Source organism: Leguminivora glycinivorella, chromosome 16, assembly GCF_023078275.1.
Source record: "Leguminivora glycinivorella isolate SPB_JAAS2020 chromosome 16, LegGlyc_1.1, whole genome shotgun sequence".
NCBI lineage: Eukaryota > Metazoa > Arthropoda > Insecta > Lepidoptera > Tortricidae > Leguminivora > Leguminivora glycinivorella.
Genome location: NC_062986.1, coordinates 9,515,894 through 9,532,126, shown reverse-complemented (window position 1 = coordinate 9,532,126; position 16,233 = coordinate 9,515,894). Strand labels below are relative to the sequence as shown.

General features: G+C 35.9%; 1 protein-coding gene across 3 annotated transcripts in view; it reads left to right on the top strand.

Annotated features, from left to right (window-relative positions):
* LOC125234825 (angiogenic factor with G patch and FHA domains 1) overlaps positions 1 to 16,233 on the top strand; it is a 53,521-nt gene that overhangs the window by 11,946 nt on the left and 25,342 nt on the right. The gene's annotated exons all lie outside the window — the stretch shown is intronic.

Sequence of the window (16,233 nt, the reverse complement as noted above, 5' to 3'; positions counted from 1 at the left end):
ACACCACCAACCTACTATTTAACCCTTAAATGCATGAATTTTTCTTTTAAAGAGATATTAATATATGTGATAGACAATGGTTTTCTGACTCTGGGAAAAATTATAAAAAAAATATTTAAGATCGATTTTTATACTAAGAAATCAGTGTTAGAAGTTAAATAGGCCAAATCTTATTTATATACATATATCGTAATTGGTAAGTTTTATTAAAAAAAAATGACTACTATTAAAAAGGTTAACTATTTGTGAAACCCTTATGATAAAATGTTTAAACATAAACTAATTACTAACTCCGAAAAAATCAGCCTAAATCACATACTAAAAATCGCCATCGTCCTGTTTTTTCACACTTTTCCGCCATTTCATCTTAACACTTAAATAATAAATAGTAAATCATTATATTATTTAATTTATTTAATTGTTTATTAAATACTAATAAGTAATGAATAATAATTAAGCAATAAATGTGATTTTGGATAGCTACATATCGAGCCACGGGCCATCAAAGATATGATGCATATATACATCACCATGCATTTAAAGGTTGAACACGCCAAAAATGGGGCACACTTAAATTTTTATTGTAAAAAAATATAATAAATAAATAAAAGATGTTTGATTTAAATATGAGCAAATTTAATGTATTTTAAATGCAAACCATAATTAGTTAAGGTTTCTCGACGAATAAGCCCTCGATCGTACTTTTCTTCGAACACGACTCATAAGAGTTTGCACCATCACGTCAGGATACCACTTTGTCGCCAGGTCCACAGTTTCGCCGCTCCTCCGCGGAATTAACCTCCCCGCCGCTCTTTTTAAGAAACCCTTTCATTATACTCCAATATTCCTCGATAGGCCGGAGTTCTAGGCAATTTAGTGGATAGCTATATTTCGGTACCACGGCTACACCATTTGCTTTGTACCACTCCATGACAGGTTTCGCGTAGTAACACCTGGCAAGGTCTGGCCAAAATAAAGGCCAGGAGTGGTGTTTCTTAATAATCGGAAGTAATCGCTTTTGTAAGCACTCTTTTTGATAGATGCTACCCTTTATTTTTCCGGTAGTGACAAAAGAGCTGCTTCTTTTCCCGCAACTGCTAATTGCCTGCCAAAATAGGTATTTTTTTTGGAAACTTATATCTTTTTTTATTTGACAGTCTTTGGGAGCCTCTGTGCTACTTTTGCTAGTATAAAACTCTTGGCCAGGGATTTCTTAGAAATCGGATTTTATGTGAGTTTCACCATCCATCAGAACGCAGTCAAATTTTGTTAAGAGGGGGTAGAGCAGGGAGAATTTTCAGAATCTGTCAAATTACCCCATTACACACACAAACACCCTTCACTCACACTACCTCAATTTACTGTGAAAGGTCAGTGACCCTTAATTTTTTCCAAGAGTTATTTTGAGTTTGTAGTCAACTACTGACCTCCTTTGAGAAATTAAAACTGTAAAAAAGGTAGCATACAAGAAGACAGAGAAAAAATACGCGTCATCTAGCTTTCCTTCTCTGTCCATGTCTCATGTGACTTTAATTTACCTAAATATGTAGATAACGTTCCTTACTCAGTTGATTGTTTACCTAGGTGTATTTCAAATTACTTTGCACTTCATTTTGCGTTACTTTTCTATACTTAGATTAAAAATCGTCAGCCTGCCTATCCCCGCAAACATTTTTCAAAGACGTGTGTGAAGGCCGATACCTCCAGGCAAACAATTATGGTCGCGTACTAAATGATAAAATATCAGCCCTATCGCTTTATTTGTAAGTGCGATAGGGACGGTCCGATGTTTTATCATTTATCGCGCGACCATGATTGCCCTGCAGGTCTTCAGAGGCCTGAGCTGTGCATTACGTATATGCGGGTTGTATTAAAGACTATCAGATATTTTCTTTATTCTTTTTGGTCGTTTTAGCTTCGCTTTTTTATCATTTAGTTTATACAAAAATAAAGCATGTGTATAAAATAAAAACCTAATGAATAGAGTACAGCTAGCAGCAGTCAAGTCAGAGACCCAAAGAAAGACAGGGAATATCGACGCATATCTTATCATATCCAATACCGCCATCGCTATCTGCATCAGACTCTTGATCTTACCCAATTTCCTAGTCTCTTCTCTTAATTTCAGTTTCTTGAGTTAAAAATGTTGAAACTCATACTTAGCATTAAATAAAACATAAATACATATAAAATCACAATATAATTTTAAATTATGGCTTAGGCCCTGTACCAGTTGCAGTCGCCACGTCTGTAAAGCCACTTGTAGTTTCTTTTAAATGGCTAAATACCTAGATGTTATGTCATAAACATCTGTGACGTGACTGAAAATTAAAAAACATCGCTCAGAGATAAGGTTCAAATTAGCATGGCAAAAAATACAACAGTGCAGTCAAAATACCATCAAAATACGAAAAAGCAAATATCAATGTCGCCGTATTTCAGGCAATAAGGGCTGTTTTCTCAAATATGAAAAAATCTCAAAAGCAGAACTTTATTAAGACTTTCTAGGAAAATTATTTTGAACTTGATAGGTAGAACAATTTATAAAAGTTTTACAGAAAAAAATTCTGAACTAAGTTTGTAACTATATGAAAAGCATTTTTTTATCTCAGATTGCATATTTTAGTATCGTAACGATTTTTCTTTCAAATAAAAAGAGAATTATTAGAAAAGGTTCACGGTGTCTGCCGTAAACTGGGGTTACATTGACCAATTTGGGAATTTAAACTTCTCTAGCTTCTACATTTAATGGGTATTTTTACCCATTAAATGAAGAAGTTAGAGAAGTATAAATTCCATAATTGGTCAATGTAACGTAACAAAGAAAGAAAAAATGGGACCATCAACTTTTTTAGTCTTTTCCTGCTAAAAATATAGAAAGGTAACAAAATAATGTACGCAAAAAAAAACGATGTTATCAAACTTAAACTGACATTGGGGTTACTTTGATACCCTATGTATTTTTTTAATGGTAATCGAATGTAATCCCTTACAAAAGTATTTTATCTCAAGAAAAGATAAAAAACGGTTCGCAGAGTCAAATATTACAACTCTTTAACGCTATTTTGGGGTTACTTTGATTAAAAATAAAAATTACCATCTTCGAAAAACCAACTTTATTTGCAATTGTTTCAATATTTATCACAAGAAGAGATCAAATTATCAGTCTCAACAAGTACCGTGACATAATCAGACAATAATCAACTATGTGTCATTATGGTCAATGTTACCCCATGCAAGTGATCAAAGACACCCCACATAGTAAATAATTAGTAATAAATGCCTAGTTTGACTTTATGATACAACACTCAATACAATGGTATAGCTAAACACATGTCTGGCAAGCTAATGTTCACTGTGAACCTTTTACTTTAATACCCACTACGTTAGTTTAGAAGTTATTTAAACATGAAAAATAGCAACAAACTATGCTTATATTTTGACACGTTATCCGCACTGTCCACGACCATACTTACTTGTTCACTGCGTCAGAGCACCATATAACTATAAAGGTTGGTTTAGGGTTATCATATGTCTAGATTTCGATAAATTTATTTTATTAATACATTACCGACTACTCATAACATATTAGTTCCTTATTTTTTGATAAAATAAATATAATATGCTCGTGACAGGTCAGGTTTTGTTCGTAATCCAAAAAAGTCAACCCTAGCACTTTTCCCTATTCACCCCCTTCCCGACCCCATTCACCCCAACGTTAGGGTGAGCGAAAATTACTAAATAAAACGACATATTTTCAAAGACAACCCGGAGTTCACACCGCTGGAAGATTTTTTGTGTAAAAAATTATCATGGCACATATAAAAAAACTGCTATCGACGTTCAAAAGTCGGTTTTGGCCCTATTCACCACAAATTAAGTTAGTTCATACCCGTTCCGACCCCATGAATCCAAAATCTTCAGAAAATGATGTACTAAGTAGCCCAAAGTACAGCGCCATCCTAGGTGAATTGGGTAACTAATTTATGCAAACTACTTAAGTCGCAATAGATGTCATTTCATTTAGTATTTTGGAGGTAACTAGTAAAGATAATTTAGTTTTACAATTGTGCGAAAATAGATTCTCATTTGGCCGGATTTTTTAACCGAATTCCAAAATTCAAAAGGTTATAAATGTATAGTTTTTTTTAAATATCACTCCTGGTCCAATTTAATATCCCACAAATATTAACGGCAAACTGATAATTACTTAAGTATTTTTGAAATAAATTTGTGACAAATGTGGGTAGTTTAGTAATTAGGCGCCGACTGATTGTGGGTAGGTTATATTTTCGCTCTCTGCTAATAAATCTTGTATGGAACGGACGTGTTTTCTTTGGTGCCTCTTCATCAGCGCTGATCTTCGGCTGGGAGCATACCTTACAAAATTGAATGCCGAAAAAAAGTTTATCAGCAAAAATTACTTACTTGAAAATAAAGTCATAACCGTTTTCATACTTATGCATTGAAATAGATATCACGCACGAAAGTAAGAACGACAAGGCCTCCTGGTGGCTGAGCCGGGAATCGAACCCGCCATCTCTCTCGCTATACCCTAATCCTCTAAGTGCCACTTGCACCAACGAATATGGAGGGTTAACCTGAGGGTTAACCCACCATTTTACATGGAATTTGACAGTTGACAGCCCACTAACCCTGAGTTAAGTGGTTGGTGCAAAAGGGCCTTAAAGATTCATATACGAGGTGGTCAAAATGTGCCTATCAGAGATAACATACACTAGAGAAATTTCGTCGGGTACCACACGGCGGGCGGGTGGCCTAGTGGTAATGACGTTAGCTGCGTAAGCTGAAGACCCGGGTTCGATTCCCGGCTCGGCCACCAGTGGGCCTTATCGTTTTTTCTTTCGTGTATGATATCTATTTCAATTTATGTATGTATGTATGTGAACACTTTATTGTACATAAGACAAGTTAGGACATAAATATACAGTATAGTTATGGTGTACAAAGGCGAACTTATACCTATAAGGGATCTCTTCCAACCTTTGAGCGAATTGAGAATTTATTATTTATATAAACTTGAAAATAACAAATCAAAAATTATTCAATAAAATAATTTTATTTCTTCCCTAGATGTATAGTTTCATACTTATGATTTTTATTTTAAAGTAATCCGTTTATATTATAGCAACCATGGGTGATTTTTGTGGACTTAAGTAGAAACGTTGACTTGTGGTTGACAGAAGTGTGATTAACATTTCTAAATGTTAATTTATTGTATCTAGTCTAACTACGAAGCAATACATTGACGTATAAATTGCGTCCATATACAGAGAGGTCATTCATAAAAACATCACTTTAGGTAAGTTATATATCTTTTATACAATTTGACAACCATTGACTACACATCCCAATTCACCCCTCTTCCGACCCTAATCACCCCCTTCGTAAACCTATTCACCCCCTTTACGACCCGTTTCCCCCATTATTGATCCTATTCACCCCTCAGGCCGCGGATATTTGTTCATCCCGTAAAAGTTCCCCAACACAGTTGCATCGCTTTCTTCATGAAAACCATTATAAAAATGAAAATATGTCTTATGATTTTCTGTTAAACATAAACTTTAGAAGTATAGGTATACTTTATAGTATACACTACATTCAAAAGGATAATGAACAAATTCTTAGCAAAATTTCACACAAAAATGAAGTTAAAATGAGTAAAAAATCCAATAAATTTGAATGCCTACTTTGACAGACATTTTCATGTCTGTAAATATATTATTTACATAAATCATAAAATATATTATTTAAATATAATAGCATTATATACCCCGGGAACCCTATTCACCCCAAATTACGGTATTTATTAAATTGTCAATATGTAAAATGTCGGAAAGTACGGAACGGAACCCTACATTGACCGTGGTCCGATGCGCTCTTGGCCGGTTTTTCTTATATAAAATAATATAAAAATTCACCTCCCAATTTATAATAAGTTTTTTTGCAAAAAAATCATTTTTGGCACAGGCTTTACCTTAGCCGACTGTACCTTTCTTTCAAAAATCATCTATTGCTCTCCGAGATGTCTCTAAATACCACTTACTCAATGGGGATACGACGTTTCATAACAGAGTTCCTCTGACCACCTTTCTGCTCCATCATCAGATCACCTCCATGATACCAGAATATTGCATTGTCACGTGATTTACATAAGTGTGCAAAATTTCAGCTCAATCGCAAATCGGAAAGCGGGTCAAATTTAGCTTCTACGTTTTGGCCCAAACTAAGATAAATACTAACAAGGCAAGTTGAATAAAAGCTTGTAAAAAGGCTTCTGATATCAGATTTGTAATAAGTTTACTTGTCATAGTTTATCAACAGATGAGACAGACATATGCACTGACAATACTTCACGTGTTTCGTGAGATGTCAAATCACCTCATACAATTTACCGCTCTAAGGCAACTAAGTACTGTAGCACCCCGTGTAGGATTCAGATAAACGGAGAATCTGTTGTACATGTCCAGGAGTACATTTACTTGGGCCAACTAGTTTCCTTCCAGGCGCGACAAGAGAAGGAAGCCGAACGACGGACTGGAAACGCCTGGAGGAGCTATTGGTCCATGAAACATCTGATGAAAGGTGATCTCCCATTGTCACTCAAGCGGAGACTCATGGACATGTGCATACTTCCAATTCTCACCTACGGTGCACAAACTTGGTCTTTAACAGCGTCTCAGAGGTCCAAACTCGGGGTTTGCCAGCGAGCTATGGAGCGCAGCATATTAGGCGTAAAATTAATGGATCGTATCCGGAACACTGCGCTGCGCTCCAAGACAAAAATTGTCGATGTGGCTCGGAAAGCGGCCAAGCTAAAGTGGGACTGGGCTGGACACGTCTGCCGCATGCCGAGTGAGCTGTGGGCTAAGATTGCCACAGAGTGGCAACCCGGCCTAACGCGAGGATCCGGCAGACCCCGCCGGCGATGGCGGGACGACTTGGATTGCTTCCTTAACAACTGGCCCGAAACTGCCCGAGATCGGGAAGATTGGAAAAAGAGGGGGGAGGCCTTTGCCCAGCAGTGGGACATAACAGGCTCCTAATAAAAAAAAATAAATAAATAAAAAGGCAACTAAGGTAGGGTTTGTTATTGCACTTTAATTACATATTAATGATTTCTAGCCCGTAAGATATATATTTGCTTTAACAATGGATAGATATTTATGCGAGTGAGAGTGTAATTTAGATTTTTATTTATAAGGAATCAAATATTTTTAAGCTACCCGATCATACAGATATTTCTGCGGATAAGGACACTCCCCACATCTGCCGTCTAGCAATCGTAGCGTCGGGCCAACTGTATGGCTAAGCCGCGCCGACGCGGCGTCTTTTTCCATACCGTTGGCCCGACGCTACGCTCGCGAGACGCTAGAAAGAGAGACGATGTTTTTGCCGGTCACGGAGCATCACAAATTTTTGCCGGGAATATGTCGTCATATACTTATGGTCCCTTATAGAAAATTAGATATTTTTGCACGGCCGTTTATAGTCATATAATTATGCTGGTGACTGTTCCATGAATATTTGGTCTAGTCTAGTTGAGTGGAGAAGTACCATTCAAAACGAGCGTTAACTTTCTAAACAACAATATATTTAGGTACTTTATAATTATTATTGTTTTCAACTTACGGTTACGTGTTCGTGGTATGCACAGAGTAAATCTTTAATGAAATTGAGACATTTTTTTATATATACAATTAAATTTGAACTAGAACCACTAAACCTATTATACCCGCTCGCATTCCCCTTTTTTCTATTCTAAGTAAGAATCAGTTAATAAGTATCTGAATATATGTATGAATAAATTAAATTGTAATTGTTTACATACAACCTGTGAAGTTTGGTTGACAAAATTTGACGTAGGTGCTGTCATATATATTTTTAAAATGACGTACTGTTAATACCAGCGTAATGAAAATGTATTCCGATGAGTAAAAGAAAACATGAAACTTTTTTCAATTTAACCGAACTAGAATGAAATCATTTATACTCATTCGGTTGTGTTCGTTATTTTCTTTAATAATGTGATATATTTTTATTTATTTTTTATGCACAAGCCATGCACCTTTAAACTTTAAATGAGATTGGATCTCCACCTGACATTATTGATTTACCCTATTTATTTTGAGCACAGTTTTACACTGGTATGGTTTTTCGTGTACGTACACTATTTTCTGTCAAAATATTTGTCAAATTTAAACGTCAACGCGGAGCGACCGGCGACACGTCTGCCTCCGATGAGCCGCTCAGGGCGTCTAATCGAAAGGAGAATTCTGACAGCAATGGCGAATGTATGGAAATTTTACGATAGTTTAAATTTAAGGTAAAATTTCTTTGTTGCCTTTGAGAGGAAAAATATAAAAAACCTCAAAACTTCTAGTCCATTTATCTGGCTTTTAGAATCACTTAATGTTTTAATTAAAGTATTGAATTTTTTTAACAAAGTTTACTAAACGGCGACATACGTTTTTCTCATTTTAGGTCAACTTTGTGTGGGTTTAGTTATTACACCGTTAATAATTGGAGATTGTGAATAGTCAAAAGTTGTAGACACACTCTTTAAGATAATAACTACATTTATTTTATATCATTTAATTTAGAAATGTGAGCAGCATTTGTTAAACGCCGAATGCACTTTTCGAGGATTTCGTACGACCCCCTCTTAATAAATTTTCGTATAGTTTCTCAATCGAGTTTCTGCTGCTGATTTCTGTCTTATATTCCGATCTGGTGCCGTTTTGTGCTTTAAAACTTCTTAGCCCTGCTCTACGTTTCACCTTTTGAACATACGATTGGGACATCTTTACTTTTTAACCACGTCACGAGGTAACATCATACAATTTGAAGCAAATATCCTTAAGATGCGTTCCTTCTTTTTTTTATAATTTATACACTGCAACCCACTAATTCCTGGCTTTCGTTTTAAAGTTAGGCGTTCCCGAAACCTTTTCAATACGCAACAAACAGTGGATTGTGGAAATTTTAATCTTTTACCCACATCCCTGTAGCTGAGTTTTGGATTTTTTGTGTTTTCGTGCAAAATAAGTAAGTTCACGTTGTTTCAGTTGCTTATTCGATATTGCTACATATATAAATCTTTCACAAAAGTAACTGATATATTTAAAAACTATACTTTTTTACGATTTATTTGGCATCAAAAAAAATTCTATACCTTTAATTACAACGAAGCAGCAAATGAATTTATATGCCTCAGTTTTGGCGTGTTCAACCTTTAAGGGTTAACTCGATTAAATATCGATGATATCGAGATGTACTCAGAGAAAGTTACTATGTTGGTTTAGCAGATTTTCTGTCAATTATTAAGTGCTATTGTTTATAAAATCTCACGGGTGCTACGACACAACAAATCGGGAAATCATGTCAAGCATAGACATAGGTGTACAAATTCAAGCACCTACAGACTTACGTCGTGTTTATTAATTCGCAATATTTGTATGTGATAGTACCCAATACCGAGGATGAACTTTACCTTTATTGTCGGGCATATCGATTTGCTCTTGAAGCATACCTGCCCGTGGCGACGTGGGACGTTCATATAAAGCCATTCATCATCCACAATGTTGGCAAAACCTACAAAATTAATTGCAACCCCTCCGCTCTTGACATGACTAATTAGTCCAGACGAATCGTTAACCTTGCCACGAAATCGTAAAAGCTCAAAAAGGCTTTTTCGTTTTTGGCAATAACAGGCTGTCTGTAGGTCAACCGTCTGCAGGCCAGCAAACGTATGTCGATGCAAGCCAAGCGGGAATCGACTTTGTCTGTTTGGCTTAAGGTTTGTGAGAGCATAGAGAAGGTGGACCTGTACCTGCCCATTTAAAACAATTTGCGTACTTGTTTTTTTCTGTGGCGGTTCGCATTAGGCTCGGAGATATGATGGGCTGTTATTAATTTGAGCTCAGACGGTGACGCTTAGGGCGTGCCTTACGTATACTTCCAAAACGTCGTAACTTCAGCTTCTTATAAACATAGAATTCCAAGTTTTAACTTCAAGAGACAAGGTTGAGTTTGATATTTAATTGTCCAATTAGGTAAGGGATTATGGTGGTTAGTCATCACTATACTTTGGATTTGAGGTAATGTTGTAGTTTAGTTGGGAGCGAAGGGTTTAGAGATATTAACGGGTACCACTGCCGGGGGTACAAATAAAATTCGGTAATTTATGAATTTCGACTTCGTTATTAATGATACTGTAGGTAGCAGTGGCGGAGCATGAATGTAATTCGATTATCATTTATCAGTGGCATGCCTAGCTATTTTGTGGGGACAAAGCTCCTTCTGATATCTATAACTTTGGTGTCTTTGGTACTACTTTGTTAAAAATATAATGTCATTTAAATAGAGCATTGATGACTTCGACGAAAAAAAAAACACTCAGAAAGACACAACGACCATTCGCGAGATCAAACTTCTACAAAAACTTTAAAAGGGTAATTCCATGTAACAGAGTAATGTAAGTGACCAATTATTTGCATGTTTTTTTATTCATGGTGCTAATTTAAATATCAATATATCTAAGGATTAAAAGGAGGCTTATCTAGAGATAAATTAAGACTTCAATTTGCATCATAAATAAAAAAACATGCAATGAAGTGGTCACTTACATTACAGTTACGTGGAATTGCCCAAAAGCTAAATTTGGTCTAATAATAAAATAATTCCGGAAACGTGTCACATTTCATTTATCTTGTGAGAGCGATCTGAAATATAAAATTTTGAACAGAAATAGGTATATTTTCAGAGCAGATAATTGAGATAAGTAAAAACCTTCACCCACGATAGCGCGCTGTATCATTATTTGTCCTTCTGATTTGCTAGATCTGTTACGCCTCTGAGAAAATTGAACATGCATAGTATATGAAAGAGGGCCTGGCTGAAATATTTAAAATAGATATTGTACTTATCGACAAAAGCGTTTGAATTCAAATGGTTGAATTTGCTGACTAATCTTTGGTTTGCAACTTTGTATTCACCGCTTATTAGGAATACAACTCTCGAAAGCAATCAGCACGTACCTATGGATATCTATTAATGATTGGCACGAATGCACGTATGCCATTCTCCCTATTATGCCCCATGAAATCCGTTCAGATCTACTCGTAACTGCAGTTTTCAACATGCAGGCACTGTATCTTTACAAGTAATAAAATGTAATGTTTCCTATAGTTCGCGTTTTCATTGTGCGAAATAATCGTCCGGCAATCTGTCGGCTCTCATTCCCTGTCACTGTATAGAAATCTGCACCATTGAGGGCTATTCAAACCCGATATAAGTGATATGCCATTACATGCAGTAATGCGGGAATGACGGCGCATGAAATAAGTTGCAAAATTAAAATGATAAAAGATAATTTCAGAGACCAAAACGAATTTATTTACTATAGGTATTGATTGCGTGGTGAAATCTTCTGAGATTGTGTATTTGGAGACAGAAATTCACTAGGTGGCAATATAAAATCAATTTACATATTATGAATTAAAATTGCCAAAGCTTTGATTGTTGGTCTTTCATACCATACCTGCTTATGAATATTGTAATTGAGTTTAAATTATGTTTTGTATTTTGACTTTAGGTACTAAACACATTCAACTAAAGAAGAATAGATACTCGTAGATAGATATCGCGATAGTAGAATATCAGCAAAGCGTGCGGGTCGGGTATGTAGATATTAATTATTTATTCATAAACGTTCACTAAAGTTATCAAGCCGACAAAGTTCGTTTATCCCTTACCGACGTATTGGTGTGATAGAAAGGGACAAACGAAATTTGTCGGCTTGATAACTTTAGTGAGCGTTTATGAATAAGGAGGTTAATAAGTATTTGCACTTTGGCAAAGAAGAACATTGCGAAAAAAAAACCCGTCTAATCCCAATAAGTCCTAGTTTACCAAGAGTTTTATTTGTTATTGTATTGCGCGTGCCACGGCCGCTGTAGGACACCATCACGAGCGCAGACTCCTGGCCGAAGGGCGTTCCGGGCAACCTGCCGGACCCTATATACGCCGTGTCAGACGACGCAACGGAGCCACGTTGTTACGTCGTCGCCTAAATAGAATATTGTTTTTTGTCGTCTGTTTTTTCTTAGTTTTGTATTTTTATCCTTTATGTATTTTTAGTTACGTACACTACTTTGTAGTCAACCAATTTGAATCCTAGGCCGCAGAACCCTGTCATATAGACACTTTGTTTTATTTGCCATAGAAGTCACCCTGCACTGAGAGGAAAAACAACCAGTTTTCATGTTCTTTTGTTCACGTTACGTGCTCTTTGGTTCAAACAACAAGTTAAGATTTTGTTAAGTGTAACTAGTACATTACACAAGTTACTTGTCATTTGAATCAACAATTAAATATATTTGAATCAACAAGTCGATTTTATGACACATATTGTTTTAAACATAAAATATGTTTGGCTAATTCAATCAAATTTGTTCGTACAAATTACCTCTTGTATCATCAATATTGTGATTTATTCCGTTTACTAAAATACTTTTCTTTCAAACGGATAAACCTGCAACAAGTCGAACTTGTTAAATTCACAATGCAAATTTCGCTCATTGTACAGTGGCCTAGGATTCAAATTACTTGACTGTACCACACTTTCAATGCTCCGCGCTCAAATCAGACGACGAGCGCCCGCAACGCGTCCAATTCGTGCCCAATATAATTTAGATACGTCCCCGAATAAAGCCACATAATATTCTCACATAAAGCATCGTACCGTTATTGGTCTGCAGGCAATTTAGTCATTTGTAGGGTGTCAGACGGCCGCGGGACGCCCGATACATTGTTGCAGCCTTTTGCACGTCATATTTCATCCGCCAATAAGCTGAAGCTATGTGATTATGGTTGCTTACCGATCATTCGGGAGGCATCAGGTTACTCGGCCATATTCTCAAATTATATCAAATATAAAAAAAAACCCTCCTTAATAGAACTTGTACACTCCTTTTTGCTGTGTACTTAACACAGCAAAAGGGAGTGTACAAGTTTCTAATGGGTTGGCAATGCGCATGTGACACTCCTTGAGCTGCAGGAGTCCATAGGTTACGGTGACCGCTTTCCATCAGGCGGACCGTGTGCTTGTTTGCCACCGACGTAGTATTAAAAAAATAGATTAAAAAGAAAATGTTACTCCTAATTTTTCATGATAAATTACTTTTTAGACAGTTAAGATAACATAATTAATTACATATCACCGTGAGATTCGAAAGTCTGAGTAGGTTTTAATTTCCGTTTGTTCAGTGCCCAGCCCCTACCCCTAAATGTCTATGGCTGACTATATACACGTAACAATGTTATAACACTTGGCTTAACTATTCTCATTACAACTAGGGACGTAGGGACGTAGGGACTAGGTATGTAGACATCAGAAAAAATATAGATATCAAATTATACCGGATTCAAAACAATTGAAGACCAAACCACTGATATCTAAACAAACCAGAGTAACAAGATCTCAAAAACCATTGTGCTACTCTGGTTTTGTCTGATCCGACTCACAAGCGTTCACGCAACAAAGCAACACCAATATGGTCAGGAAGGAACGCAGCATTATACATCATTAAGGCGCTAAGCCGATATTAGTTATTTATGGCGAACGCTACATGTAGGGTTGCCAACTTTTTTTTTAGGGAAATATAGTATTTTATAAAATTCCATCAAAAAAATATAGTACGGTACACATAATCGATAACCAAGTCGTAGAGATTGTTCTTTCGGTCCACTCTAAGGGACTCCATTCGGTTTTCATCGATTTTTGACAAGTTTTGTGTTGCATTGGTTCTCCAATTTATCGTCGAAAGTTGTATGGCCGAATATCACTTCCCAACTCACGTTTCGCGGAATTTTATTCCGCCGAATGTTCATTTCCCAACTTATTGTTTTATTTGCCAAGCTCACATTTACCAACTTAACATTTGGCCTTTATTAAAAAGCAAACTTTCATGTTGTCGAATGTTTTACTTAGCTTAATATATAACTAGTTGTTTATTGTATGTACCAAATGTTTTATTGAACACCAACAATATATATGGCGTATTTCGAAAAATATGCAATATTGAGCCCTATCACTTTCTAAATTTATTGACAGGTATGCAATTTTTACTTACGTACCTATTAATATTCTTTTAATTTCAATAGTTACCTACTTACCTTTTTTTACGAGAATATTATTATTTAATTTATTTTTTATTACATTATACAGTTTTTTTTCCGGTTTGCTCACGGTCAATCTAACACCCTCCCCCTCGCCTCGCTCGTCGTCGCACAAACTTGACTCTATTATACCTATATAATTATACTGGCAACATAGTCCTTGAACAGAAAAGTGCTACTTTGCTCCCTCCTAACAGGGAAGAAAAGTACCTACCCTATCCGAATGGATGATGTTAGAAATTATTATTTTATTTTATTTAGAAATTATTTGTAAGTAACTTGCCTAATGTTTCGTTGCGAAACGTTATTAGTCCAAGAGTTGTTTGAGCAAGTGAAACATTTGACAAATGACAAGTTTGCCAAAAGTTTAGATTGATTTTAATAATTTGCTTTTGCAATAATTCTACCAATTGAAAAGTCGCCAAACGTTAGTTGTTAAAATGAAACTTCGGCGAAATGTTGGTTGGCAAATGAAATTCGGCCAAAAATAGTTCTGCGAAAAGGCAGAACACCCTATTTGTAAGACCCATATTTAAAAAAAAAGAATACCCATGTAAGTACTTATATTTTTTATGAAATTTGACATTGTTTTGAAAACATTTTTACTTAAATGAAATCTAGATTTTTATAAAAATGCAAAAGCGATTTTAAATTTAAACTAATTAAGGCAAAAGTTTTGACCAAAGAACCAGTTTCGGTCCAAAAATAGTTCAACATTGATGCTAAATATCACAGAATCAATGAGCTGTGAAGTAGGTAATTATGGGATGCTAGTTTGTTTAAAGACGATGCTGTTAATATGATATGCTTTAGAAACTATCGTAATATTCATAATACCAATGGCTTCAAATCGAAGCTCATCGGAGTAGAGAATCCCCTTAAGAAATGTCGTTATTTAATATATCATGGAAAAAATACAAATGTTTGCAGACAACGGTGGCTTTATACGTAACTGCAATATTTGCACGTCAGAACGAAATAATGAAATGTACAATGAAGGATAAATATAAATAAAACCGCGAGCGGAGCGAGCGCGAAATTTTTTTCATTATCAAAACGCCGCTCCTGGCGGTTTGACTCTAGTGTAAATTCGCTACTGGCATGGACTCCACAAAAATATAGTACTTTCGCGTACTATATATTTTTCATATAGAATATAGTACGCTGGGCCAAAATATAGTACAGTACTATATTATATAGTACGGTTGGCAACCCTAGCTACATGCCCGAGATTAGACGGCTCCAGCGGTATTTAGATGGGCTTGAGATTTATGTATCGCTATATTTATGCTAGATTACGGGGATGGACGGTCGGGGACGTAGATGCATATCTAATGCTCGTAGACGACGCATGTGAAGCAAGCATTTTTTATGGAAGGATTTCTTACGGAATCTAAGGAATCAATGAAAGACAGACCCATTCCTTCTATATCTTCAGGATCCATTATCACGGTAAATCGTGGTTTTAAGCGTCATATGCATGTTTGGATTGTTTGATTGCGCCAGTTGCTTACAACGACCGCAATCGTTTTTCCGATCACTTTGATTTGAGTTAGACTTAACAATGAGTGAGAAATAATATTTTTCTTTGAGAAAAGCGCTCAAATCATTCTTCCACTGAGTACGTTCGTGGGCAGCTTGGCTAATCCTCTCAACTCATCTTTAATAGATTCCTATTAATCTACAAAAAGTGATTTGTTGAGCAAGAATGAGCAAACACACGAATGTTAGCAGATTATGTAGATAAATGTCTATGGTCCATGATGACACGGTAGATCTCGTAAGATTTGTGATAAGGCAATAAAATGGCGACGTCAAAATATTTCGACTTTGCCGTCATTGTTCATAAACACTGCAAGTTTTAACGAGCACAAACGTGGTTTCGATTGAAATTTATGGTCGATTTCGGATTGATTGATTTGACTGGAAGATTCTTTAGGTACCTATCGTTTTTGTTTGTCCGTTACACGTTTGCTAATTTTTGTTTGGACTTTGGATCAATAAAAATGCATCAGTGGCTAGACGGTTTGG